Below are 27,403 nucleotides of genomic sequence, written 5' to 3'. Positions count from 1 at the left end.
CCATGCAAAAAAAAAACAACAACTGCAAAAGGATCAACCATCATCACCGGCGACAACGGCAACCGAACCACTCCCAGCAGACTCGGTGCAAAAATGTGCCGGAGTGTGTAGTCGTTTGCATCAGGTTTTTGAACATACCGAGAACTCTAACCTAACACAGATCGCCCCACATGCCGGGGCCTCATGATGGTATCGAGTCCTATCCATTTGAAAAGCACTCGATGATAACGCCCAACGACAATGGGTGGAAAGTTTTAGTTACAAGAGCGGTGAATCGAACGCAGAATAGTAAACCAGGCGCAAAGCGCAGAGATAAAGTTCAGGGTGATTTTTCAAAAAGGCGTATCTGCTTTTGCTCTCCCACGCTTTGGGGAAACACTACCCTTTCTGATGGTGGGGTTAGATTACTAAGAGCTTCGACATATTGTCGTTTGAATCGGTGGTTACATAAGCACATATGTCCTTTTGAGAAATCATTCTCGAAGTGTTTTCTTTTTATGTACCGTTGCAACTACCGTACAAGCACTGGCTGTGGAAGTAGGTCCGTTCGGCTGTTGATGATGGAGCAGATTGGGGGAGGGTCAGCCGATGACGCTCAGAAAGGGTCTGCCCATCAACACGGTGCAGTCAGGGATGAAGTCGATGTACGAAATCGGAAAATGTCTTGCTCAGTCTAATTAACTGTCAGAATTCTTCTTTTTTTTAAGTTTCCAATCTCCAACATTTTTTCGTTCTGGTAAACTGTCTTCATAATGCCTTAGAAACTGGCTCCAGAAATCTCTTGGAATTCACTCTTCCAATTCTAAAGTGTTCATAGGTCTCTCCTTGGAATATGCCTCATAATTCTCTTAGTATACCATTCAGAACGACCCACGGAATTTTCTTCAACTGGTTTCTTGGTTTAGCCACCTCCAGCATGGTCTTGCTTTGTAGCTGCGCCTTTACCGACTAAGCCAAGGGAGGCCCTTTCAAGTTCTTATAACGACTTAAAAATGAGGCTGCTTAGAATTCTATAGACCACCTTCAACCAAGCTGCTTAAGCCACAAATAGCCTTTTATTGGAACTTTTGGTTACTTGGGATGCTTCCGTAGTGCCTGCTTCATGATAGCTCAGTATTTTTCGATGGGTCTTAGTTCCGGTGCGTTGGGGGGGGGGGGGGGGGTTCATGTCCTTTGGTACGAAAGTGACCCAGTTGGTTTCGTACCACTCCAGAACAACATTTGAATAGTGGCATGAAGCTAGATCCGGCCGGAAGATCGCAGGGCCCTCGTGTTGCTTCAACAAAGGAAGCAGACGCTTCTGTAGACTCTCTCTGAGGTAGATCTTCCCGTTTACAGTCCCGGTAGGTGCACTCCGTTTGCCACATGATCAGATCGCTTGCCAAATCATGTGTTTTTTGGCAAACTTTGAAAGTTTCTGTTTCCTTACTTCCTCCGGAACATCAAACTTGTGCTGGGCGGTAAAGAACAGTAGCCCTGGAAGCTGCCGGAAGTCCGCCTTGACGTAAGTCTCATCATCCATGATGAGACAATGAGGCTTCGTCAGCATCTGGGTGTACAGTGACTTTCCCACTGTATTTTGCCGTTCGTCACGATTTGGAGCCTTCTGCACTTTGTACGTTTGCAGTCCCTCCCGGTCCTTGGCTCTCTGAACGAAAAACTTGGACAGATTCAACTTTTTGGCCACATCCCTGACCGAAGCATTGGGATTCCGCTTAAACGCTTTCGCGACACGCTTGCGATCCTGATCACTAATAGAACATCCATTCTGACCGCATTTCTCCTTCCGTTCGATGCTCAGAGTTCCGTAGTAACGTTTAATCACACGACTCACCGTTGACTGCACGATTCCGAGTTGTTTTCCGATGTCCCGATGAGAGAGTTGAGGATTTTCCAGGTGCTTGCGCAACATAATTTCGCGACGTTGCTTTTCGGGTGACGCCATTTTTTCCAACTTTCGAAAAACTGACAGCGATAAAAATACAATGTAAACAATACACTCTAAATTACTCCTACCCAAATTTCCAAGAGAAAATACTCAATGGGTAATTTTCTACAGCGTTTTTTTCCGTGATGCAATTTAATGTGAGACACCCTTTAAAATAAATCCTTCAAGCATTTCCAGCCCAAGCGCGCAAAAAATGATCATTTCGTCTCGGCCCTTTCCGATTTGAATGAAGTTTTACTTATATGTTGGTCACTACACAGAAACAAAATCCATTGGCAAAATTACTATATTGATGGTTTAAATTAAAAACTCCCACCAATAGATTTGTGTAGAAACGAAACTCATTTAATTTTACTATTTTTTTCTAAAAAAACTACTATGCCGTTTGAGTAAGCATAGTAGTTTTGACTGAATGGTATTACATTTGTTTATATTTATAGTCAACTATACTGAAATCATGGTACACGGAACCGAAAAATTACCCAAAATTAAGTTCTTTTCACTCATCTCCCATGTTCCGTTCAATAAGCTAATTTTCAGTAAACCGCTTATAGTAGTTTACATTTGACTACGGCAAAAAAATTACTTACTCGTGAGTATTTTCTACCCAAAATTAAGTTCAATTGACTCAAATTTGAGAATATCTCGTATACTCACCAATAGCATATTGAACGATAGTCACGAGAAAATCGAATCTCTCGTTCCGTTTTTGACAACAACAAAAGGTGAGAGTGGGATGCAAAACTCAAAATTACCTAAAACTAAGTAAAAAGAACTTAAATTTAGGGTATTTTTTTTTTCTCTGCGTAGTTTTAACGGCAACAAGCGTAGTTATACTGAAAATAAGTGTTTTCTGCAAAATAGTATTCCTAACTATGGTTTTTGTTTCAGTGTACACGCTATTCTGGGGCTACTCATTTTTGAGTTGAATATCACTCAATCTGGCCAAAAGAGAAGTTACTCAAAAATGAGTAAACATGTATTTACTCAAATCTGAGTAAACAAGCCTGTGGAGGAAATTGGGTAACGTTCACTCAGTTCTTGACGTTTGCAAACTGGGTAAACGTTACTCATTTAAAAGAACATTAATTTATATGAATTCTAATGGGTATAGAGATAAAATACCGTCAAAATTGAATTTAATTAATAAAACAAACAATAAATCTGCGTTTATTTCTAGAAATAGAAAATAATTCGTAATTGTGGGGTTATTGAAAAAAAATATTCTTAAAGCTTTTTCTGCTTTCAGCAGCAAACTTCACACACTTTCGGGATCTGTACTGGTTCGTTGGTTGCATGGTAGAGCCAGGAATAGGACACTTTACTTTCACTTTTCTGGTCCGGCGTCCCCCAGGATTTCACCTGCATCACAATATTGCGCCAACCAAGGCGCGAGCTAACTGGGTTCGTGGCTGCTTTTGTCCAGTTTCTCGAGCGTACCACGCTTCGTAGATCTTGTTCCACTTGATCTAACCACCTACCTTTTTGTGGACCTCTGCATCTTGCACCAGCCGGACTCGAGGCAAACAACATTTTTGCGGGATTGTTGTCCATTCTTACAATGGAATACGGCACACAATACCTGAATAATGAAAAGTTAAAATGAGCTTCTTAATCCAGATATAAACAATTTACTTACCAGCTAACTGCTGGCAGCTTTCGCAATCCACACCGTTTTGTAGCTTCTCCTTTTTTTAGCAGTTAGGTACCACTTGAAATTAATTCACTGCGCTAACATCATTTTGATCAGCGTTCGCGATGTTAAACTTTGGAAAAAATAAATTACTGTAATTTACCCAGAATCTGGGTAGACTCTACTCATCACAACAAATCTAGCTTACTCAATTTTTGACAACTCCATACTGCACGTAAGAATGAGTGGTATCCACCCAGTCACTGAGTAGACTCAAAATAGCGTGTACCGAAGGTTGAATTTTTTATTCAAATGTGATTATTTTTCTCAAGAGTAACTTTTAAAAACGGCGTTTTTAAAATGGATTTCAATATATCAAATAGTCTTATCTTGAAAAATACTTATCTGATCAAAATTACATCCGAAAAGAAGTTGTAGGTTGTAAACCTTATTTGTTCTTTGAGATAAAAATACACTGGAAGAAAAAAATCTGTAAATTCATGTCAAAAAATAATAAAACGATGATTTTCTCGAAGCACACCGAAGCATTGAGACCATTCACCACTCTTTCGTCTGCGTTACTGTATTGGAAGCAAACCGCAGGATTCACAGCAGAAAGCGCAGACCCTCCAGTGCTTGGAGTATATCTGATCACCAACACCATCATAAGGCTTGTACTCGAAAAAAAATGCACCATTTTTATCCGTGTTTTACTGGGTAAAAATTGATGAAAATCTGGGTATAACTAGTTTGGAGTGAATTGTTTACATGTGCAAAATTTCATAACAATCGGTTCAGTGGTTATTGAGATGTCATCGAAACAAGAAGAAAATCGCCGGAGAATTTTGCGCGCCGTCATGGAAAATCCGACTGCGACCATGAGATGGATCGGAAGACAACTGGGAATCATCCATACAACCAACAATCAATACGAAACTAACGATTTTAAATTGGCTCACCACTTTAGTAGCCTATTGGTCCCAAGCAAACGATTAACGTACCCTATTCTAGTCGAAATTCTAGTACTACGCAATGTTTGTTTTGATTCGCTATGAAAGTTTGACAGATAAAATGAGGGGTTATTGGTTTTTCCTATGTTTCGAGGGGTGATTCGACAAGCTTGGGACCGAAGATAGTACCAGAGGTGAGCCAAAAAGTTGAGCACGTTTCTTCGGGACCTACTTGTCTTAGAGTTACCTCTATGATACAACTGTGTCTCAGGTGGTAAAATCGTTTAAGGAGTCCAAGATGACCGAGCGACGGGAGTGGAAGAAAATCGAAGACAGCTGACCCTGTGAAGTCCCGGAAGGTGTTGGAATATTTCAAGCGTAATCCGAACCTTTTGATGAGCTGGGCTTCGTGTATTCAAGGTCCGGAAGGCACCGAACTGACGTGATCAACAAAACACGGCGGCCAAATCCCGCGCAAGGAAGCTGTATCGAGAGTGGTTAACGAAACCGATGTGTGTAGTTATGGATGACGAAACCTACATCAAGGCAGACGCAAAGCAGATACCGGGGCTGGAGTTCTACGTTCACGGTTTGATGTTCCGAAAGACATAAGGAAGAAGATAGTGGACAAATTCGCCAAAAAATACTTGCTCTGGCAGGCCATATGCCAATGCGGTAAACTGAGTAAACCGTACATCACAATGGGTACCATCCACAGCGAAATTTACCACACCGAGTGCCTCCAGAAGCGTCTGTTGCCCTTCCTGCGGTCCCACGGAGGCGAGACATTATTTTGGCCGGACATGGCATCATGCCATTACGCGCGATCGACGTTGGATTTGTACAAAGACAATAACGTTGTTTTTGTACCAAAAACCGCCAACCCCCCAAATTCACCAGGGATTCGTCCGGTGGAAAGATATTGGGCCATAATGAAGGCCAAAGTTCGAAAATCGTCCATGGTGTTTAAGAACGAGCTGGAGTTCAAGAAAGAATGGATGAAAGTGACCAAAAAGGTCGACTCCACCATTGCACAAAATGAGGGGTCTTAAGGGAAAGGTGCGGGGTTTCAGCGATGGAAAGGAAATTGAATAAAGTCATTATGCCGAAACATAATTCATATGTATTAGTTCATTCCCTGAAAGTTTCAAGAAAATCCGACTTAAAATAAATTTTTGGCCAACACTTCTGACTGGTGCATTTTTTTCGAGTACAGGCCTTAGAACGTTTAGAAAACCCAACACCTCAGAAGCAGACATCGATCGCTTCACTATGCCACACATTTCTGGTCCGGGAGCACACGCGAAGAAAATAAAACAAGTAGGGTGTTTGATCTAATTTCCGTCCTACTAAGAACAACCCGCGGTTTACCTGTTCTTTTTAAACGGGTTTGAACAAAAAAGGGAATATTGTGAATTCAGCCCAACATTGGATTCTGCCGGTTATTTTTTGCCAGTTTTCATTACGTGGGGGTGATTCATTCACGACCAGAGTTACTCATGAATCACCCCTTTCAATTGAAACCAAAACAAAAACATTGAATCAAAACAAAAATAAAAAATTGTAACAACCTAGCATTAACGAACTCAAATCTCGAACCTACAAAAGATTGCTGCTGATTGCACGTAAGTTAAATGATTTTGTGCTTTAAGATGTGAGCACAAAGATTATAAAACTCTCAATATTTTACTTTTCAGCATGGAAACCTCTGACATGGAAGGTGAAAACAGTGAACCAACAGGTTCCAAGAAGAGAAAGGTGGATTCTGACCAAGATCCGGGCCCATTCGCGGAGATTGAAGTTCTTGACCTGAGTAATCTGTCTGGCACCGGTTTTGAAGATAGCTGTGAAGATGATATTGAGGACCAGTAAGCTACAATCGAGTCGAACAAAAGTGGTTCCTCATCAACTCACCAAAAGGAAAACGATAGATCTCTGCTGAATATGACTGTCAATGTTCCTGTTGGTCAGTTCAAGAACAAGCAATTTCATTTCATCGGTGTGTTTTACGTTCGGTTGTTCACATCACAGCATTTGACGGATCCGGTTACTTCAAAGGACATGTACGGGAATTCTGTGTCAAGTTTGTTGACGTGTATCTGGGAAGCAGCCAGGGGATATGTTGCTCGGGAGATAGTGGTCGAGCATAGTGACAATGAACAACAAATCAGATGGTCTGCTAAGAATAATTCAGATGAGATTGATTTGGACAGATTTGTGATGTTGAAGCACTAAAAAAATAAGAAATTTTATACTATGGAGGACGTTCGGCACAACAACAAGCTACTAACTCATTGGAGAGGTAAACATATTCAGGTCTAGTGTTCAAATACTCCTCCTCCATTGCAACGCTAGCCATGTGGGAGAAGGCCAGCAAACTACTGCTGCACCCAGAACGCAAGAATAAAGCTGGAGCTCCAGCAACGGAGGAAGTTTTTGTATGTGTCCATGAATTGAAAGAGATTCACTCACATTACTCCGCACTATTTTCATCTTGGGAACGGTGGGCAAATTTTGTTCTTGCTCAACCAGCAGACCAACGTACAAGGTTGATGAGAGAAGCGCCGCCGGATGAGTATCTCCACTTGTTTCGTGCTGCTCCAATTTCTGAAGCAAATCAGCTTAAAGTTACGCGTCAGGGATTACAAGTGGCTTACAATATTGCAGACGGAATTTTACCAACAGTAAGTGGCTTGTGTACAAAAGCGGATTCAATGGCAGAGAGTATGAATCAAATCCAAAGAGAACTACACTGCCTCAAGACACAGGTGAGCTCTTCCCGCTCATTGTTGGATGCAATGCAAGATTCCTTACCACCGGAGGAAACTGAATTCAGCAAGAAGCTGGCGTCTCTTGTTACGGACATGCCTGACATCGATCATGCTGACTAAGCAAGCAAACTGAATTTGTGATTATGATTTGTATTCCTTCAATAAAGAATAGATTGATTGGTTTTGTTTTTTTTTTTAAATAACTTAGTTGAGGAAGTCCAACTGAAGGGTCGAATATCCCTCCCGACGAGAACGGGAGGGATATTGTATACGTGCCCCATCCATTATCCAGACCGAGTGTTTTCCAGGATATTTATGAACATTTCCACTATGGAGAGCCATTTTAGAACAACTATCGAAAAATTTCTTTCTATTGAAAGTACCCTGCGTTTCAAAAGATTCAATTACTCCCGATTGACCTAAAAAGCAGAGACATGAAACGCGTGGCTTGCGTCGAAATTCACCTCGGTAAATAAGGCTTTGTCCAACACGTCGATATCCACGTTTTCGAAGCATTTGGCGGTTGTCAAAGGAAACTTCATCCAAAAATACCAGCTGCTCTAGATCCCACTGAAAGCATTTCAGTTCATTGGAGAATCGCAAAACATCTTCCTGACGAACTTGAACAGCGCTTCTCTCCAAAGCTTTCCATGACATGCCGTAAGCATGTAGAATGTTGCATATGGAAGCAGCACTGATAGACACACCAAAATGTTCGACAAATAGATGGCGTGCTTCGTATAAATACAGCACAGGTCGTCTGTTTTACAAATCCAGGATCCATTGTTGCTTCGTCTCATCAAAAATAGGGTACACTGCTGTCCTCTTTAATCTGGATAATGATCCATCTCGTTCGTAGGTAGTAATCCACGAGGAAATAGTAGTTTTCGATTTGTGATAAAGTGTGGCAAGATGAGAGCGAGATAAGCCCAAAAAATAATAGTCGTACAAGCAGTAATATTTCGTGTTAGTGGTGGCATGCTTGTTCCGAACGTTTCTTACTATCACATTATCCATGTTACACCTGATGCTAGCTTAAAAATTAAACATAAATTCAATAATCACACCTTTCACATTAACTATTCCTACTAACCACTTGCTACATTGTTTTGCACGTTTTTATTTTTATTTAGAATTCTCAACATTTTTTAAATACAGCACGATAGAAATCGTAAAGTCATCTTGACAGCACGATGACAGAACAGGTTGACAAATCTTCGACCGGCTGTTTTAACGATGATTTTTAAACCGCTGATTTCAATTCGTCGGGTCCAGTTTACAAATCAACGTACAATACTTCTGTCCAAAATGACTTTTAAATTTATTCACCTTTCCATACGTACCGTTGGATTTGATAAAGAGTCGCAAATTGTTGAGATATTGTTTAAAATCAAATACTGTTTCTCGATTCTAAATTCGTTCTACGAGATTCAATTCCGTCCTAACGCATTGCCTCGCCATTAGATTTTCTTCGTCCTATGGATAAACGTAGAAAAAGGGGATTCTTCTTTTGTTATGAGAACAATGAGCGTAAATTATTATACAATGCGCTCTAATAGGATTTATGTTGTAGCTATTATTGTTTTGTGCATGGTGAAATCATTGATATTATTGATTATTTCTGATCGATAGAATGGAAATGGGCGATTGCGACGAAGTAGTGCTCTACCCTACACAGATAGCGACATCTCTTCTGCTACTTGCAAACACAAAGATTCACGTTTCCTTCTCAATTTGAAAATTTCCCAGAAAGCGAGATAATCATCACCTGGGGGCAAACCCATAGGAATTTGACCTTAGCCTTAGGCATAACCTTTCTAATGCATTAGGAAAACATTTCACAGCGTTTTCATGCCAAAAATGACCCAATGCACTAGAAATGTTAAAGCAAACCCAAACAGCCGCCCAGGGTTGAAATCTTTCACATTGGCTCTTTGCACCACTGGAGATGCCCAGGATTAAATATGTTCTAGGCCAATGGTGGACTATTCTACCCTATCAAGACCTTATTTAACTACTCTACAATGCAATGTTCGAATGGGTAATTTTTTTACTCATTTAATGGGTAGTCCCAGTCTCCCTCGAAAATGCTTGCTTTGCAGTCATTATTGGGTATTTTGCGGTTACCGTGTAGTAGGCTGTGTATAGAAGAAAATGATTTACTTAGTTTGACAGTTGCACCATGACGAAGTGGCAGTGTATTCGTGATTTGTCCCACGCGCAAATGTCGCAAAAAGACATTTCAATCGCCGTGGGAGTGTCCCGGTGGACCGTCAAAAGAGCTTTAGACCGAGAAAAGAAAGGACAACTATCCGCGAAGGTGGCCACAGGCCGTCCGAGGTCAACTCGGGTTCCGAGGGTTATCGCTGCTATCAAAAGGAAGATTCGGATGAATCCAGTGCGTTCAATAAGGAACACGGGATCAGTGACTTTACGGCACGGAAGATCGTAAAGGAAGATTGCGGGGCGAAGTCGAGGACACGGAAAAAAATAATATGATTACCAACCGCATCCGGGAGCTACGAGTCGAACGATGCAAGGGAATCTTGAATTTCCTTAAGCGAAAAAATCCGGTAATCCTGTTCACCGACGAGAGCATGTTTACCATCGATCCCGTATCAAATTCCAGAACCGACCGGTATATTAGTTCTCTTCCGGTAAAAGACGTGGCCGACGAGCACAAGAACGTGTATCTGACCAAGCATTCTGCTAGCGTTATGGTGTTTGGATTGGTGGCTTCCGATGGCAAAAAAAATGGACCCGGTGTTCATTCCAGAAGGCGACAAGGTTAAGACGGAGGTCTACATCGGGAGTTTAAGTAAGTATGTTCTTCCGTGGATCAAAAAAGTTAAGGGTTGTGACCAAAGCACAACCGCATTGTTGACGTAGAACTACGAGATTGTTTTTGATGCTCCATTCACGAATATATTAATAACAAAATAAATGGTTTAGAAACTTCACTCCAAAATGAACAATTCATTATTCAATTTTTTGAAATTGGGCGATTTTTGAATGAATCTTAAATTTAGGATTAGCTTTGGCCGCTTTCTTGTTGGCTAGACACAATCGAACGCGTTCAGCAACACCCCACGTCTGTTTCGCCGGTTTCCCTGCCTCCTGGTATCACACGCGCTTCTTATAATCGCGGAGATATTCTCAATAAATACTTATTTCACTTCGAATATTGTCTCTATCCAACGTGGAGTGTAAACACTGAAGCACTTACTGTACCAATTGGAATATACAGAGAATGCTACAACGCATAATCACAATGGTGTTTCAATATGATGTCTGAGTTTGGGAAACAATCACAACATTAAATGTTGATTGCCTTTCTCTTTGCAAACGCCGGTAAGCTACACATACTCCTCCCATCATGAGTAGTTTGCTATCAAGTAGCGACACTCTCCCTTTACATGTTCAGAGTAGGTGACAGCATCACGGATCACATTTTCCAGGAGCACCTTCAGCACACTTCGTGTTTTCTCGTAGATCAGACCGGAGATACGTTTGACACCGTCACGGCGAACCAGACGACGGAAGGCGGTTATCACCAAGAACCTTGCGATGATGCTTGGTGCCTTCTTTACCAAGACCTTTTCCTCCTTTGCCACGACCAGTCATTATTGACGCATTTCGCGCCAAATCGTATTCGGAGCTGGCAGCACCCTCTCAGATTTCAATGAGACTTTCTGGATGTGTGGACCTTGACTAAATATGCCACTTTGCATACTTAGTTTTTCCAAAAAATTTATAGACTAACATTTGAGAAGTGCCAAACTTTTTCTGCCGATTTTTTTCAAAAAAATATTATGGAAAAATGACAACTCCTACAAAAATGTGTTGTATGGATGACTTTTAGGAAATTGTCCAAGTTATCGAAAAAAAATACTGGAACTGGAAATACTGGAAAGACAATTAACTTGAAAATGTTAGCTTCATTATCATATCAGAAGTAATGACTCACGATACAGTTGCAGTTCAGTTGTTCATCTAAAAAATGATAGATTTTATTAAACAATCGATAATTTTTTCTAAAATTACTTTTATGTCAGATGGGGCAGCATCACAATAAAAAAATAAAATAAACTTTGCTAGTCTGTGTAGATTTCAGTCAAAGCATGGATAAGAAGCAGAATGGCATTTTTTTTGCAACGTCTCATGGAAAAGGTCCCTGTGATGCCATTGGTGGCACTCTCAAGCGAATGGCAAAGAGAGATAGTCTTGCTCGAGATTATGGAGACACCATAACAACTCCACGAGAATTATATAACTGGGCAGTTGAACAAACAGATAAAATATCACAAAACTACGTTTCGAGTACATATCCACTGAACAGTACATCGAAATGTCAGAAGAATTCGAAGAACTATATAACAGCACAAAGACAATATCTGGCATACATCAAAAGCACGACAGCAGCGCTGTTTTATATCTTTTCAGGTTCAAGCAGAACGATGTGCAACCGAACCTGATAGGATTTCCCGCCGTTTTTTTCTATGAATGGGGCGGAGCAAAAAGTTTCTTTTGTGCAGAATATGTAAAAAAGGATGAACTTTGGATGTTAATATAATTGCATATATAAGGGTACCAAATATGTTTTACAGTCAGTTGTTGGTAATTCATCGAGTGTATGTCTCCTATTAAGCAATATTTTTTTTTGAAAATGTTGACTCTGCATGTAAAAAATTAATTGTTCATACATTATTAGGGTTTGCTTAAAATTTGTTTCCCGAAAAAAAATGATCGTCAAAGTCCATGTCTTTTTCGGGTTATTGTTAAGGGGGAGGGGGAGGGGGTTGTTAAGCAGGAGGGGATTTTACATGCACGTTTTTTCAAGTCTCATTCCTTTACATGCACGTTTTTTCAAGTCTCATTCCTCATTGCCGTGATCCACCATTACCACACGCCGTGATCCACCTTTAGCCGCTGACCTAGTCCTGCTTCATACAGGACCTAGTGTCACGCCGTCCGAAGCGGTAATGAGCAGAAGCATAAGAGCAGCGCTGATTTATATCTTTTCAGGTTCAAGCAGAATGATGTTCAACCAAGTGGTATTCGTTTATGATGACTGGGTTTGGGAAAAAGGCTTATTTCATGAAATCAGTGATAAAATTATCATTGGTACATTTTCAAAAGTTTAATTACAGAAAAATTGGAAAAATATTTATTTTAACAGGTTCGTAATGTAATATCCTATCGATTGGCGTATTTGGATTTTAATTCCATCTATATATGACAAAGTTACAAGCGTTCAAAACCTAACACTCCTTCACCACACATATTTTTTGATTTGCACCCCAGTATAGTCGACAAAGACGTAGTTCTACGTCAAAACAGTACGGTCCGGAGAAAAATGTTGTATTTCAACAAGATGGGGCTTCGTGCCACACCTCGAACCGCACTCAGAAGTGGTTGCAGGAACATCTTCCGTTCTGGGCGAAGGATATGTGGCCGCCATCCAGCCGCGATCTTACTCCGCTGGATTACTCAATATGGCGCGTCATGAAGGCCAAGGCCTGTTCTAAACGCCACCCGAGTACAGCAAGCCTCAGACAAACATTGACCCGTACCTGTAGAAGAATGGATCCAGACTACATTATTAGAATCTGCCGTGCATTCCGGAAGCGTGTGGAGGCCGTAATTGCAGCAAGTGGAAACTCGATCGATGATTAACATAGTTGAAGACTTTGAGAAACATCCGGATTTCGGAGTTATAAAAAAGTTTATCGAAACAGGGGAATGTAATTCCAAATGAAGCCATGTCTTCAAATATTTTAAATTGACTCACTACTTGACTAGCCTATTGGTCCCAAGCAAACGATTAACGTACCCTATTCTAGTCGAAATTCTAGTACTACGCAATGTTTGTTTTGATTCGCTATGAAAGTTTGACAGATAAAATGAGGGGTTAGTGGATTTTCCTATGTTTCGAGAGGTGAATCGATTAGCTTGGGACCGAAGAGAGTACCAGAGCTGAGCCAAAAAGTTGAGCACGTTATTTCGGGACCTTCTAGTCTTAGAGTTACCTATATGGTTGTACGCAATGGTGACGTAGGACTACGTGGTTTTATATAATAAATCTTATTTGTTAACTACAGCAGGAGCTTGCGTTTTGTGTAGGAACAGGAATTTGAGCGGGGTTCTCTCTGTTTATACTCTTTAGTATGATTGATTCCGATCAATAGCGGCGCGGCTTCTTCCTCTTTCTATGCATGCTCATGTGGGATGCAGCTCGCTGCTTGCAAGCAATCTTTCGTTGTGTACTGGAGAACACCACCACTCACACCGCGGCGGTTGAATAAACACCGTTTGGTGAGACCGGATGGAATTCAACTTCGAAATCTATGTTAGGGAAATCGTTTTTCGCTGGCAATTGGTGATAATTTTTAATTATCAAAGCTACAGTTGCACATTCCTTCAATTTTCAATAGTAACATTTTGAAAATCGATTAAGTCTTAAATTTAACAGATGCTTAGAGATATATCTGATCGATTGGTGATAAATTGTTTGAAATTGGTCCAGTGGAAGTTGAGCTATTAACGTTCAAAATCTTTCATAATTTTGTTACGTGTTCCATTTTTGGTTTTAACAAAGTGTACCCCCATACAGAAATCACAGACGTAGTCCTACGTCAAAAACGAGGCCTCAAGATCGAGCTTGGCGGTGCCTTGAAAGAGGTCTTGAGGGCCTATCTTCAATGGTTCCGATAACTTAGATCAGGGATCAGGATCTGTTGAAATGGAAATCTGTGAGAAGAGGCATTTTTAGATTAAGTCAGTCTTCCAGAGTAATATGACAATACATATTACTACATCTATCAATACGATCCATGAAACTGTTTTACTGCCAAAATTTCAACTGCTTTTAGCTTCACCAAAATGTTGATGAAAGAAATTTAATTCAGATCCGAAGGCACACTTTCTGAAACCAACATTTTAGTCAAGGGACGGAAGCTTTCCAAAGTTTCAGCCCTTTAATGGTCCACGTTCATTGCATCGTCCGCGTGCTTCTCTCGGTGGACCTCCATCCCTTGTAGCAGCATCATCAACATCACCAACAACAACAATGGCACAAGGGGTTGGAATGGCAAATGATGTTTTATTCATGATCGACGACGAGGGCGGAGCGAGGGTGATCGGAGCGGACCTACACCTACACCTGTATACCGTTCTTGGCTGCTGCTCGGAAGGTAAGGGCGTTTTCGTTTTCCATGTCGAACGGGCGGCCGTTCGTTGTCGTCAGTAACTGTTACTTATACCCTACGCGCTCTTTTCAATCGTTTATGTTTTAAAAATGAACGCGCATCGGCTGAGGTCGGCAGGGGGGAGGGGTTCTGCGAACAAGCATCTTGTTTTATGCGCCGATTCTTGTATTTTGTTTTGCAGAATTGTTGCGCTCGCTCACAGCCCGGTCCGGAAGCTCGGAATCTCGGAAAGTGCTTAGGGAGTAAGCAGTTGGATTGACCTAATTTCGGAATGCAAAGTGAACCGAAGCGAGTCGTCGTCGTTGTCGTCGCTGTCGGGTGCGATTTGCTGGCAGGATGAATATTTTGTTGCGAAATAAAACGTATTTCTTTGTTCTGTGTGAGGGGAATTAGCTTTTGATGCAAATTTTGACGAATAAACATTTGAATGTTAAATTTTATGCAGAGACTGACGATGCTTTCGCAAGACTCAAACACACATTCAATTGGAAAATTAAACAAGTGTTCGTTCGGGTTGAACAATTTTTCGATTTCCCAGGCAAAATATCTCCGCTAGCAGATCACCGTTTCATCGCTAAAATATCGGTGAGTGCTGAAAAATTATTTCATTGAAACGAACATCCCTTCGTTTATGGTGCCACTCTGTCAAGATTAATCTCCCAAAAATCACTTAGTTGTCATTCCATAAAAATCACCACGTCTAATCCACCAGACCAGCCGAGCGCTCTGAGGAGGTCACAAATTTTCATTTCTTCCAAGCAGCAGCAGCAGCAGCAAAAATGAAAATGAATGACTCCACTTTAGAATCACCCTCTCCTCCTTGTGCCATCCCTTTACTTCCCGATCAACCTGGGCGATCCAAACGTGTGAGCCCCCTCGAAGATTTATGACCCGTTATTAATAAAGATGAAAGTGAATGGCCAATGATAAGAGTCCTCATCGTCGTCGTCGGAAAATCCCAAAGGCTACTTACTGTTCTGAGATTGCCAATTTCGAGAGCCCCTTCACCAGGTGAGCCCATCGTTTCGATGCGAGAACCACCCCACCGCTGCTGGGAGCAAAGGGCAATAAATTGAATTTTTAATTATCGGCAGCCGTACGAACAGTGATAGTTGTCTGGTGCTTTTTGCATCATCTATCATCACTCAGGTGCAGCACAGGAGGAGGAGGTGGAAAACTTTCAACATATTTATCGATTTTTCAGCACCTCTGCGCCCGGTATGGGCTTTGATGGCAGACGGAAGAGCAAAACCAATTGCATTCAGGTTCAGTTCAGACTGCAAGTTTCGATTCGAGAGGATCCTCGAGTGGGCCTATTGCTCTGAACCGGAACCAACCGCATGAGTGACGTCTATTGGGGGAGGCTTTATGTGCATGTTCTCCGGAATTTATTTCAATTTAATGAACTTTTATCGGCCATATCGGTGGTGGTGAGGTGGGTGCGTGTGGTGTGCCGTGGCTCGTGTTCATTTGGGATTCAGATGAGTTTTCTCTTTTTTTTTTCTTCTGTCCCTGTTGTTACCGATGTTGATCGAATGCAATGAGCCTCGTGAGGGTGGTAGATTTGTGCGACTAATGTCCCTGATGAATAAAATCATTTGTGGCGACGTTTGATAGGAATGGGGGAAAATGGCGAGTGCATTAAGCTTGAGGCCCCTTTGGGTTGCGATGAGCGAGTGAATCACTTTGAACCTGGGACCTAACATTTAATTGAAAATCTACCATTAACTTTTGGGAACAGTTTTTTGTCCTTCTCATACACCGAGGTGTACCGAAAGGCAATAATATCCAGTGCTGAGATTTGTGATTTGTAAATACGCTACATGAGTTTTCCATTGCCATTTTGTTGCTGAGTTACCGATCGATCTGAAACCAACGAGTATTCCTCAAAAAACTTGTTTTGATCTAAACAAGCTAAACTTTGATCACAGTAAACACCTAAAAAATGCGGATAATAGAGAAAATGTAAATGGAAACCACGTAAACGGTGGCCATACTACGTGGGATTTGACTTAATTGATTACAACATGGAATATATCGAGATCCTGACCAGATAGAAAGTTACTGTCTCCGACAAAGTTGTTCAGGAGATCATAGCCATGTCGCTGGCGGACAGTAGTTCAGAATTTTCTCACTACGTAGCGGTAGAATACACGTGAAATTCTTATATAAAATATCTCGAGTTCCCAACCAGATAGAAAGGTACTGTCTTCGACATAGTTGTTCAGGAGGTCAAGGCTTTTTTGCAGGTGGACAGCAGTACAGAGTTTTCTCACATTGCGGCGCTACTAAACATGTGAAACTCTTGCATATAAAATATCTGTAGATCCTGACCAGATAGAAAGCAAATGTATTCGGCAAAGTTTTTCAGGAAGTCAAGATCTTTTAGTTGGGATACAATAGTTCAGAATTTTCTCTCTATGCGGTGCTAGTATATACGTGCCTTTCACGCATATTCAATAGTTCAAGATCTTGATCAGCTCGAAAGTTTCTGTCTTCGGCAAAGTTGTTTAGGGAGTCAAGACTTTTTGGATTGAAAATGTGATTGAATGTGAAATTCTCGTCTGTGATATATCTCGAGATCCTGACCAAATAGAAAGTTACTGTCTTGAACAAAGTTGTTCAGGAGGTTAAAGCCTAGAGTTTGTGAGAAAATTCTGTCAACCAGCCAAAAATCCATGACCTCCTGAACAACTTTGTTGTTGACAGTAACTTTCTATCTTATCAGGACCTCGAGCTATGGTATATGCGAAAATTGCACTAATATACTAGCGCCACGTAGTGAAAATTTTCTGAACTACTGCACCAACGAAAAGATCTTAACTTCTTGAAAAACTTTGCCGAAGACAGTAACTTTTTATATGGTAAGGATCTAGAGATATTTTATATATGCGAGAATTTTACACTAACTAGCGCCGCGAAGTGAGAAAAGTCTGAACTACTGTCCACCAACAAAAAGGCCTTGACCTTCTGAACAACTTTGTCGACGACAGTAACTTTCTATCTGGTCAGGTTATCGAGATATATCACATGCGATAATTTCACATGTATTCTAGCGCTACGTAGTGAGAAAATTCTGAACTACTTTCCTCCAGCAAAAAGTTTATGATCTCTAGAACAACTTTGTCGAAGACAAAAACTTTCTATCTGGTCAGGATCTCGAGATTTTCTATGTTGTAACCAATTAAGTCAAATTCCACGTAGTGCGGACATCGTTTACGCGGTTTTCATTCACATTTTCTCTATTATCCGCATTTTTTGGAGGTTAACTGTGATAAAAGTTTTGCTGTTTAAGTTAAAAACAAGTTTTTTAATGAATACCCGTTGGTTTCATATCGATTGGTAGCTCGGCTGCAAAATGGCAATGGAAAACTCACACTGTTGTACAAAGTACAACGCGCGAGAACTCGTGTTACAAAAGTTGGCGCCAAAATGGCGGTTGATGTCAATTTTCTACTTCCCCTAATCGAGCTCATTCCGTAGATACCCATATTGCATGGATTTAAATGCATATTCCTAATCCGGGGGCCGCCATATTGGGTTTTGGTCCGCCAATTTGGATTCCAAAATGGCGGTGGATACCAATTTTCCACTTCCCCCCATCGAGCCCATTCCGTAGATGCATATTCCCTGTCCAGGGGCCGCCATTTTGGATTTTGGTCAACCATGTTGAATTCCAAAATGGCGGCGGATGTCAATTTTCCACTTCCACTTAGCGAGCCCATTCCGCAGATACGCATATTGCATAGGTTTAGACGCATATTCCCTGTCCGGGGGCTGCCATATTGAATTTTGGTCCGCCATCTTGGATTCCAAAATGGCGGCGGATGTCAATTTTCCACTTCTTTTCATCGAGTCCATTCCGTAGATACGCATATTGCATGGGTTTAGATGCATATTCCCTGTCCAGGGGCCGCCATTTTGGATTTTGGTCTACCATCTTGAATTCCAAAATGGCGGCGGATGTCAACTTTCCACTTCCACTTAGCGAACCCATTCCGTAGATACGCATATTGCATGGGTTTAGATGCATATTCCCTGTCCAGGGGCCGACATATTGGATTTTGGTCCGGAATTTTGGTTGGAATTGTGGGAGCCATCTTGGGTTGAAATCCACCATTTTAATTTCATCCGGAATTCTTGGAATTCGGAATTTTACATATCTTCTAATCCTATGATTTTCGATGATTTTGATCTTGGTTGATATTGATGCTGGTTGAGAATCGAAAATCACGTGTGATTTTTGTGGTGATGATGGCTTGTGATATTGGTGTCTGTGATTTTAGGTGATCTTGATCTTGAAAGATTGCTGATTTTGATTTTCTGATCTTGAGTTTAGCCAACACTGCACAGTGGTCCAGAATGCAGATTTAGGTGGAATGATATGTTTTGAGCCTGAAATTGAAACTTTAGACTAAAAGTCTCTTCTACAAAGTTGTTCCTTATAGTTAGGCCCTCATTTTTATGACAATGAATTCTAGGGTGGTTCCTATTATCATTAAAATCAAAAATCTAACTTTTATGTTTGAATAAATTAAGGTATACATTTTTCGGCAAAGTTATAGCTGAGCTAATTTCAAGCAACTTTGTTGAATAAAACTTTTTTGTATCTCTTAAATTGGCCGATTTAGAGCTATTTTCTTGAATTGAGTTAGGGTGACTCTTAAAAAAACAGTTTTTTTGTTCTATTTTTCTTATTTCGAATTTCTCAGCAAAAGTGTCTTCTAATAACTTTTAGATCTTAAGAAGGCGCAAATGTTTGCTACACAAAGCTTGTCAATTTCTTTCGCCGATCAAGAGTTATTGACGTTTTTATACTAAAAATATGCACTTTTCAAATGTTAATATCTCTGGTTGGGGCAAACAAAAAAAAAACTTTTTTTGCAGCATTTGAAAGGGCGTATGTTATTCTCAATAATATGAAAAAATTTAAGGTTTGTTATTTTTTAAACTCGTATAAAATCAATTTGAATTTATTCATATTTTTTACTATATTTGAGTATATCTTTTTTATTAGAAGAGATACAGGCAACAAATTCAGCTATAAAACATTCGTCCTAAAGAGTTTTAAAAGTCTCTAGAAGATGACTTTCATGATAAATTTCAAATAAAAAAGTTATTGGCAAAAGATGGATTTCATAGGACCACTCTAATGACCAATTTATATAAAATGTGCTAGTACATTTGTTTCAATATTTGGACATTTAGTGTCTTCGAAGAAGTTTGTGTTCTTAAAAATTCCCTTCTTTTGGTGTTTGCAAACGTCAGGGTGGTCCTCAAATTAGTGAATTTTTAAAACTAACTTTTTTGTTCTACAAAATATAAACATGTGTTGTTCAACAAAGTTGTAGTTAAGTTACTTGCAAGCAACTTTGTCGAAGAAAATTTTTTCTATCTCTTAACGTTCTCATTTTAGAGTAATTTTTCGGAGTTGACTTAGGGTGTTCCTGGAAAAAATAGTTTTTTAGCAATAACTTTTTTATTTGAATATTCTCATGAATGTTATCTTCTAGAGACTTTTAAAACTCTTTAAGACGAATGTCTTATAGCTGAATTTGTTGCCTGTATCTCTTCTAATAAAAAATATATGCTCAAATATAGTAAAAAATATGAATAAATTCAAATTGTTTTTATGAGAGTTTAAAAAATAACATACCTCCAATTTTTTCATATTATTGAGAATAACATACACCCTTTCAAATGCTGCAAAAAAAGTTTTTTTTTGTTTGCCCCAACCAGAGATATCAACATTTGAAAAGTGTATATTTTTAGTATACAAACGTCAATAACTCTTGATCGGCGAAAGATATTGACAAGCTTGCTGCAGCAAAAAGTCATTTGAAGACACTTTTGCTGAAAAATTTGAAATAAGAAAACTAGATCAAAATAACTGTTTTTTTTAACGCCACCCTAACTCAATTCAAGAAAATAGCTCTAAATCGGCCAATTTAAGAGATGCAAAAAAGTTGTTTTCAACAAAGTTGCTTGAAATTAGCTGAGCTATAACTTTGCCGAAGAATGTATGCCTTAATTTATTCAAACAAAAAAGTTAGATTTTTGATTTTAATGATAATAGGAACCACCCTAGAATTCATTGTCATAAAAATGAGGGCCTAACTATAAGGAACAACTTTGTAGGAGAGACTTTTAGTCTAAAGTTTCAATTTCAGGCTCAAAACATATCATTCCACCTAAATCTGCATTCTGTACCACTGTGCACTGGTTGCAATCATTGCGGAACCGTATCGAGTCCCTCCTGATAACGGTAACTAGGTGGTAGATAGAGCTGGAATGGCTGCAATACAAGTTATGGGCAGATACACCATTCAAGAAGAAGGTTTCGTGATCGCCAAAATTAACGGAATCTTCAAATTCAGTTATTACACACCCCCTCAGATGGAGCAGTTCCACGAGAGGCTGGATAGACTTACTGAAGAGGAGAGGAGACCTCGGAGGAGACTTCAATACTTGGCCAGTGGTGTGGGGAAGCAGATGTACCAACGCAAGAGGGCACATTCTGCTGGAAGCTCTGGCAAAGCCGGAAATTAGGCTGACCACCAGCACTTTTCACAGAGATGGCCGAGTATCAATTAACGGCATCATTTTCTGCGGTCCGTTGCTGGTGGCAAACATGAATTGAAGAGTGTGCGAAAGGTATGTCCATAGCGACCATCAAGCAATCCGATATGGCATCGGCCAACGGAATCCTGTGGCTGTACGGAGGACGAGAACTTGCGGCCTGAAGTGGAAGACGAGTTGACAGAAACGTTAGTGAGAGCATGTGGCACGACCATGCCGAAGATACTGGAACCAAATTGTGTGGTACAACGAGTTTATAATGGCAACTCTGCCGATAACGCCTGTTATGCGTTGACGCGTTACCATCCTCGGCATCACACGCCCGGTTGCGCAGCACCAGGCATCGTTCGCGGCATTTGCATACTGGCAGCAGGACAGGTAAGAGGGATCCCAAGTAACAATTTTGGTTTTATGAGGGTTCTGTAGACCATGATCAGAATGCTATAAAACCGTGATAAAACCTGCAATTTTACATGGGATTCGTAACAGAGCGTGTTGGGTGATTCCTCGGTTCCAGAAGCCACACATTTTGGCGATCCTTGCCCGACTGCTGAGTTTTCAGCAGGAAATCTATATATTTTGAATAAGACTGAGGAATCACCCATCTCGAAGTACAGTTTGTGTATATTTTTTACTGAATGTAAAGTTTTGTGAACAAATCGGATTCTTAAACAGCACCCTTATAGTGAAAAAAATGGCCGCCGATCAAGCACCATTTTGCAATTTTACGATCAAAAGGCTATTCATACAAGTGTATAGAATGAGATGAATTACAAATTTCCAAGAAATGTGTTCTTACATATTGGAAGCAATCTGGGAAATCCATGGTTGATAAAATATTGAGTGGTTCGGAAAAACCTAAAAAAAAAATTAAAGTGTTGTGTCCTAGACACGACCGCAGTATGACGTAGAACCTATCTATCTATCTCTATCTATGATGCAGGATATATGCATTTAGGTTAACATCCGACGTCCCTCCTTTTTAACATATTCTGCACAAAACATACTTTCTAAGCCCCACAACTGACAGGATTTCCCGCATAAGCGGCGCCGGTGGTGTAGTGGTAAGCGTGATTACCTCTCACCCCAGCAGGCCAGCAGGTTAAATCCCAGTCGGCACCGCCGGGATGTCATGAGGCATAACATCTCTGATCACGCCTTCCTTCGGATGGGAAGTAAAGCCGTTGGTCCCCGGTTCATGAGTTGATGGGTCGATAGGTAGGGTTCCAGTTGTGGGAGCTGCCTCCCTGGCGTCGGTAACATTGGTGCTCAGCACGGAAAACAAGATCGACGGAAAACAAATCAAGGAAAAAAAAAAGGATTTCCCGCAGTTTTTTTATGAATGGGGCGGAGCAGAAAGTTTCTTTTGTGCAGAATATGTCAAATAGGATGGACTTTTGATGTTAATATAATTGCATATATAGAGGCACCAGATATGTTTCACCGTCAGTTGTGTGTAATTCACCAACTGAATGTCATCGAACATGTCTTTCAAGCAATTTTTTGTTCAAATTTGAAAGTTTCGGTGTGGGAAGAAATTGAGGGGAAAACTTGTTTTTACTAATAATTGTGGTTTGTTTAAAATTTATTTCCCGGAAAAAAATGATCGTCAAAATCTATGTCTTTTTTGGGTTTTTGTTGAGGGGGAGAGGCGGTTAGGAGAGGTATTTGAGGGGTGGGGGGTTACGAGAGGTTGTTGATGGGGGAGGATAGAAGTTGTTGATGAGTGGGTGGGGGGGGGGGCAGATGAGGTTATTGAGGGGGGGAGAGATTGTTGTGAAGGGGGGAGGAAGCTTACATACATTAATTTTCCTCAATGTGGTCACGCCGTGATCCACCTTTAGCCGCTGATTTGGTCCTGCTTACTGCCAAGTACCATGCCGTCCGAAGCTACAATGAGCAAAAGCATGACAGCAGCGCTGTTTTATATCTTTTCAGATTCAGAACCTGATTGGATTTCCCGCAGTTTTTGATGAACCTTTAGCCGCTAACCTAGTTCTGCTTGATGCAGGACCTAGTGCCACGCCGTCCGAAACGGTAATGAGCTTGACTTTAAATGATCTATATTTCTTGAATTTGTGTGATTTACATGTATAACTTATCAAGTGACACAGATGCGTCTTTTCAACATAAGTTCCTTTGAGATTTCAATTATTATTAATTACAGTTCCTAGTCCTATCAGGCCTGTTTTAAGAATGACCACCTTGGTGGGATTGGTTTGTTTTAAATTTGAAGAAGGAGACTACTTATAACTACTATTTACAACTATAACTAACCTACAACTACTATATACACCTAATCTACTATATACAAATTGCTTATCAAAGCATGTTCTAATAAATTACATTTTTGTGCAAATTTAGTTTTAATTTTGTTAATTCGGGAATCTATTTTGGCAATGCCTGTCTCTTCATGTAAATTTATTATTCTAGTGTCGAAAGGACGATCAAGAACCATCCTCAGCACTCTATTCTGAGCGACCTGGATTTTGTTCCTGTGAGTCTGTGCACATGATTCCCACACCGGAGCTGCGTAGAGGATCGCAGGTGCTACGATTTGTTTGTAGACGGCCAGTTTGTTCACCCTTGAGAGGCGGGATCTGCGGCAAATCAGCGGATACAGACACCTAACCAAGGCAGAACACTTGACTACTGTTTTCTCTACATGCGAACGGAAGAGGAGCTTTTCATCGAACAACATCCCGAGATAGGTTACTTCGGCGGACCACTCAACCCTTGTGCCATCCATGATTACAGTACAAGATGGAGCCGGTTTCAGTTTGGGCGATTGCCGATGGAGGAACATGATTGTTTGTGTTTTGGAAGCATTGATTTTGATTTTCCACGTGGTGGCATAATCAGCAAAGGCGTTAAGGCATCGTTGAAGTTTGTTCGTTATTTCGCGAGGCATCCTTCCTTTGACGGCTATTGCGGTATCATCTGCGAACAGGAAAAACACGCAACCGTCACCGAGGGGAGGAATGTCGGAAGTATAAATGCCGTAAAGCAAGGGGCCCAGCAGGCTGCCTTGCGGCACTCCTGCTGGGATGGAAAACTTGTCGGAAAGACAACCATTCAACGATACCTTAAACGACCTTTGCGGGTGATTTTAACTAGATGTAATGGAAAGTTGAAGTTACAAAGCTTGTACACAAGTCCGTCATGCCAAACATTTTCAAACACCTTTTCAACGTCTAACAAGGCCATGGCTGTGGACTTGGATACAGCTTTGTTACTTCGGATGTTATTCATCACCCGTACTAGCTGGTGATTGGTGGAGTGCCCCTTTCTGAACCCAAACTGTTCCGGAAGGAGAATGTTATTTTCCTCGACAAACTTGAGCAAACGATTGAGAATGAGTTTCTCGAACAATTTGCTCAGCGCTGAAAGGAGGCTGATTGGTCTGTAGCTTGAAGTCAATGTTGGATCCTTTCCGGGTTTGCGGATTGGTATGATTTTTGCTACTTTCCAGATGCTTGGAAAGTAGTGCAGTTCCAAACATCTGTTGAAGATAGCGGTTAGAAGAGACTGCACTTTCATGCTGAGTCTCTTCAAGATCAAGTTAAATACACCGTCAAACCCGGGAGCCTTCATGTTCTTGGTGCATTTCAGCGCTGAGCAAATTTGTTGTACTGTAATCATATCCGCCGAAGGCACGACACAAGGGGAGACATCTAGGTTTTGAACGCTTTGCGCAACCTGATCATCGAGCGGACTTTGGATAGTCGAGCCAAGCAAATGCGATGAAGCGACATGCTTGCCGATCGCATTTGCTTTCTCCTGTGGGGTGATTAAAAGCCGATCGTCATCATTTTCGACTCTGAGAGGTGGAACGGGTTTGGGATGAGTTTTCAGGACCTTGGCTACCTTCCAGAATGGTCTGGAGCGGTCGTCCAGATTCTGGACAACACGCCCGAAACTTTCATTTCGGAGTGTTCAGATCGGCCATTTCACGTTTTTGCCCAGGTCTCCAGTCCTTTTCCTGCCGTCGGGGTATCTCTGCCGGACTGGGGCACTGTCTCTTACGGTGGAGCTCTACCTTGTTCGCGCATCCATTCCTCACCACAGTCCCGATGTAACTCCCACTTTACATTAAGTTTTTTAAAATGTTGTCTGTCCCTTTTGGTGGGTAATCAGAGCCAGTTGTACGTTATGTAATGATAGACTGAAACGCTTTCTTTCGAGGCAGGCCCTAAGCCTAACCCTCGATTATCAAATGTGATGAACTAGCCTACGGCTAAAAATCACAAAAATAAAGAAAAAAAAAAAAAAAAAAATCCAGTCCTCTGAAATTGGCGTCTACGCACATTTCTCAACCGAATTAATAGTTGGGTGTGGGAATCAATAGCAACAAACTTACCCCTCACAGGAACTTGTCGAACGCATGTCGCGTCAGCCTCGGATATGGCCTGTTGGAGTCCTTCCAACGCCCGGTCGATATCGTCTACAGTGTCGAGCAGTGGATTTTCATCGATGTTGCTGTCCACCATTCGACCGTACTGCACCCAGTTGACATGGTGGTAGTCTTTACGCAGGCAGCTTCTAGCAGGAACCACGTTGACACCGACTTCAGTCACCACCGGTTGGTGGTCGGAGCTGAGATCGTTGTGCGCCTCCGGCTTGGATAGTCCGATGTTTGACAGGAAGAAGTCCAGGGTGGAGGGATTTCCCGTCGGAGAGATGAAAGTTGGTTCGTCCGGAAATTGCACACTGTACAGTCCAAGTTGTGCGTGGTCGAACAATAGACATCCGTTCCGGTTCCTCTGATAGTTCCACCAAGCTTCATGGCTGGCGTTCAAGTCGCCCCCAACGATGAATCGGGAGCTAGTACGGGTGATGGCAGACAGGTCCTTTTTTAATTGGATTCCTAGTCCATTGCTTGCGGTACACTGGCGTGGGCAGTAAACAGCGATAAACCGGACGTTTCTAGTTGGTGATTCCACCTCCACACTAATGGCCTCGATGATAGAAGTGCGGATGTGGGGCAGAGTGCAAAACCACACCCCCTGGAGCTGGTGCGATCAAGCCGGATAATGTTGTGGTCAGGCAACCAGAAGCTGTCACCGGACTTTAGGTGGGTTTCGGTTAGAAGACCCACGTCGATGTTATGCTTGCGGAGGAAGTCGGCAAGCTCAATCTGTTTTGCTCTTACAGAGCAATCGTTTCAGGTAGCGATGGTTAGCGGTTTAGACACCATACTGGATGATGAACTTACCGAGCACTTGGATCTGTTCGGGCTTATTGCGGCACTTACGTAGAGCACCGGTCATGTTGATAAAAATCTCCATTAGTTCGTCTGTAGAGAACAGATCGGGATTGTTTGTTTGAGCTGTTGGTTGCCTCCAGAATCCAGGGGGGGATGGAGAGCTTTGTCCAGCAGAAGATCCAGACGTTTCTTGAGGGGGCGCGGATCGCACCCTGGGATTCGCTTGTCCATGAAGAGGTGGAAAGTCCTCCTTCCTAAAAGCCGGGACCTTATCCATTCTTCGTGCTGGTTGATTGTTGGTGGACGCTTGATTTCGGATGCGCTTGAAATCCTCGCGTTTAGGGCACTGCTTGTTGGATCCTTGGTGAGCACCATCACAGTTGGCGCATTTGGACGCCACAGCTTCATCCGCAGCACATTCGGAGGTGGCATGGTCTTGAGCGCAATTTCCGCAGCGTGGCTTAATGTTGCAGTTGCGGGTACCGTGTCCGAAGTTCAGACACCGCTGGCGCTGAGTCACATCGCGATGGCCGCCACGGTATGGCTCCCAGCGAACGATGATGGAATTGATGGACCGGATGGCTTTCAGTGCGTTGAGCGTCACCGTTCCCTTCTGGAATTGTACCAGGAAAAGACTATCCGGATACGCCTTCACATCCTCGTCTCTTCTTGTCATTCGATACACGGCACTTGGGGGCCAGCTTGTACCGGTCCCTGATTTCATGTTCGATAAACTTCGGGTCAAAATTTGGTAGGCCCCTGATGACGACCTTGAACGGTTTTTCACCGGGGATGTCGTGGGTGAAGAATTCCATCTTGGAAGTCCTCAGGTGGGCGATGACCAAGTCATACTCCGCTTTGGTACGGAGCACCACCTTGGTGCCAACTCTGCCCAATTTGAATTCGGCTTTGACGCCCAGCGACGCCAGATCCGCGATGAGCTCGTTAAGACGGGCATTTTTCACAACCAGCGGAGGTAGCTTCACTTTTGCCGCACTCGGGCCGGCAGAATTTTCGTTGCCGATGGCGTCGCCGAAATCACCGATGTCGCTCGCGTTCGTTGCAGTGACATCGGACTGGCCTCGATTCTTCTTTCTCTTCTTGCTGC

General features: G+C 41.8%; 1 protein-coding gene across 2 annotated transcripts in view; it reads left to right on the top strand.

Moving 5' to 3' along the window:
• Positions 1-27,403, top strand: part of LOC135698607 (mucin-5AC) — a 438,207-nt gene that overhangs the window by 361,521 nt on the left and 49,283 nt on the right. The window lies entirely within an intron of this gene.

This window comes from Ochlerotatus camptorhynchus, unplaced genomic scaffold, assembly GCF_037179485.1.
Source record: "Ochlerotatus camptorhynchus isolate MF236.1 unplaced genomic scaffold, CSIRO-AGI_Acam_v1.1 ptg000091l, whole genome shotgun sequence".
Classification (NCBI taxonomy): domain Eukaryota; kingdom Metazoa; phylum Arthropoda; class Insecta; order Diptera; family Culicidae; genus Ochlerotatus; species Ochlerotatus camptorhynchus.
This window is presented reverse-complemented; position numbering and strand designations above follow the sequence as displayed.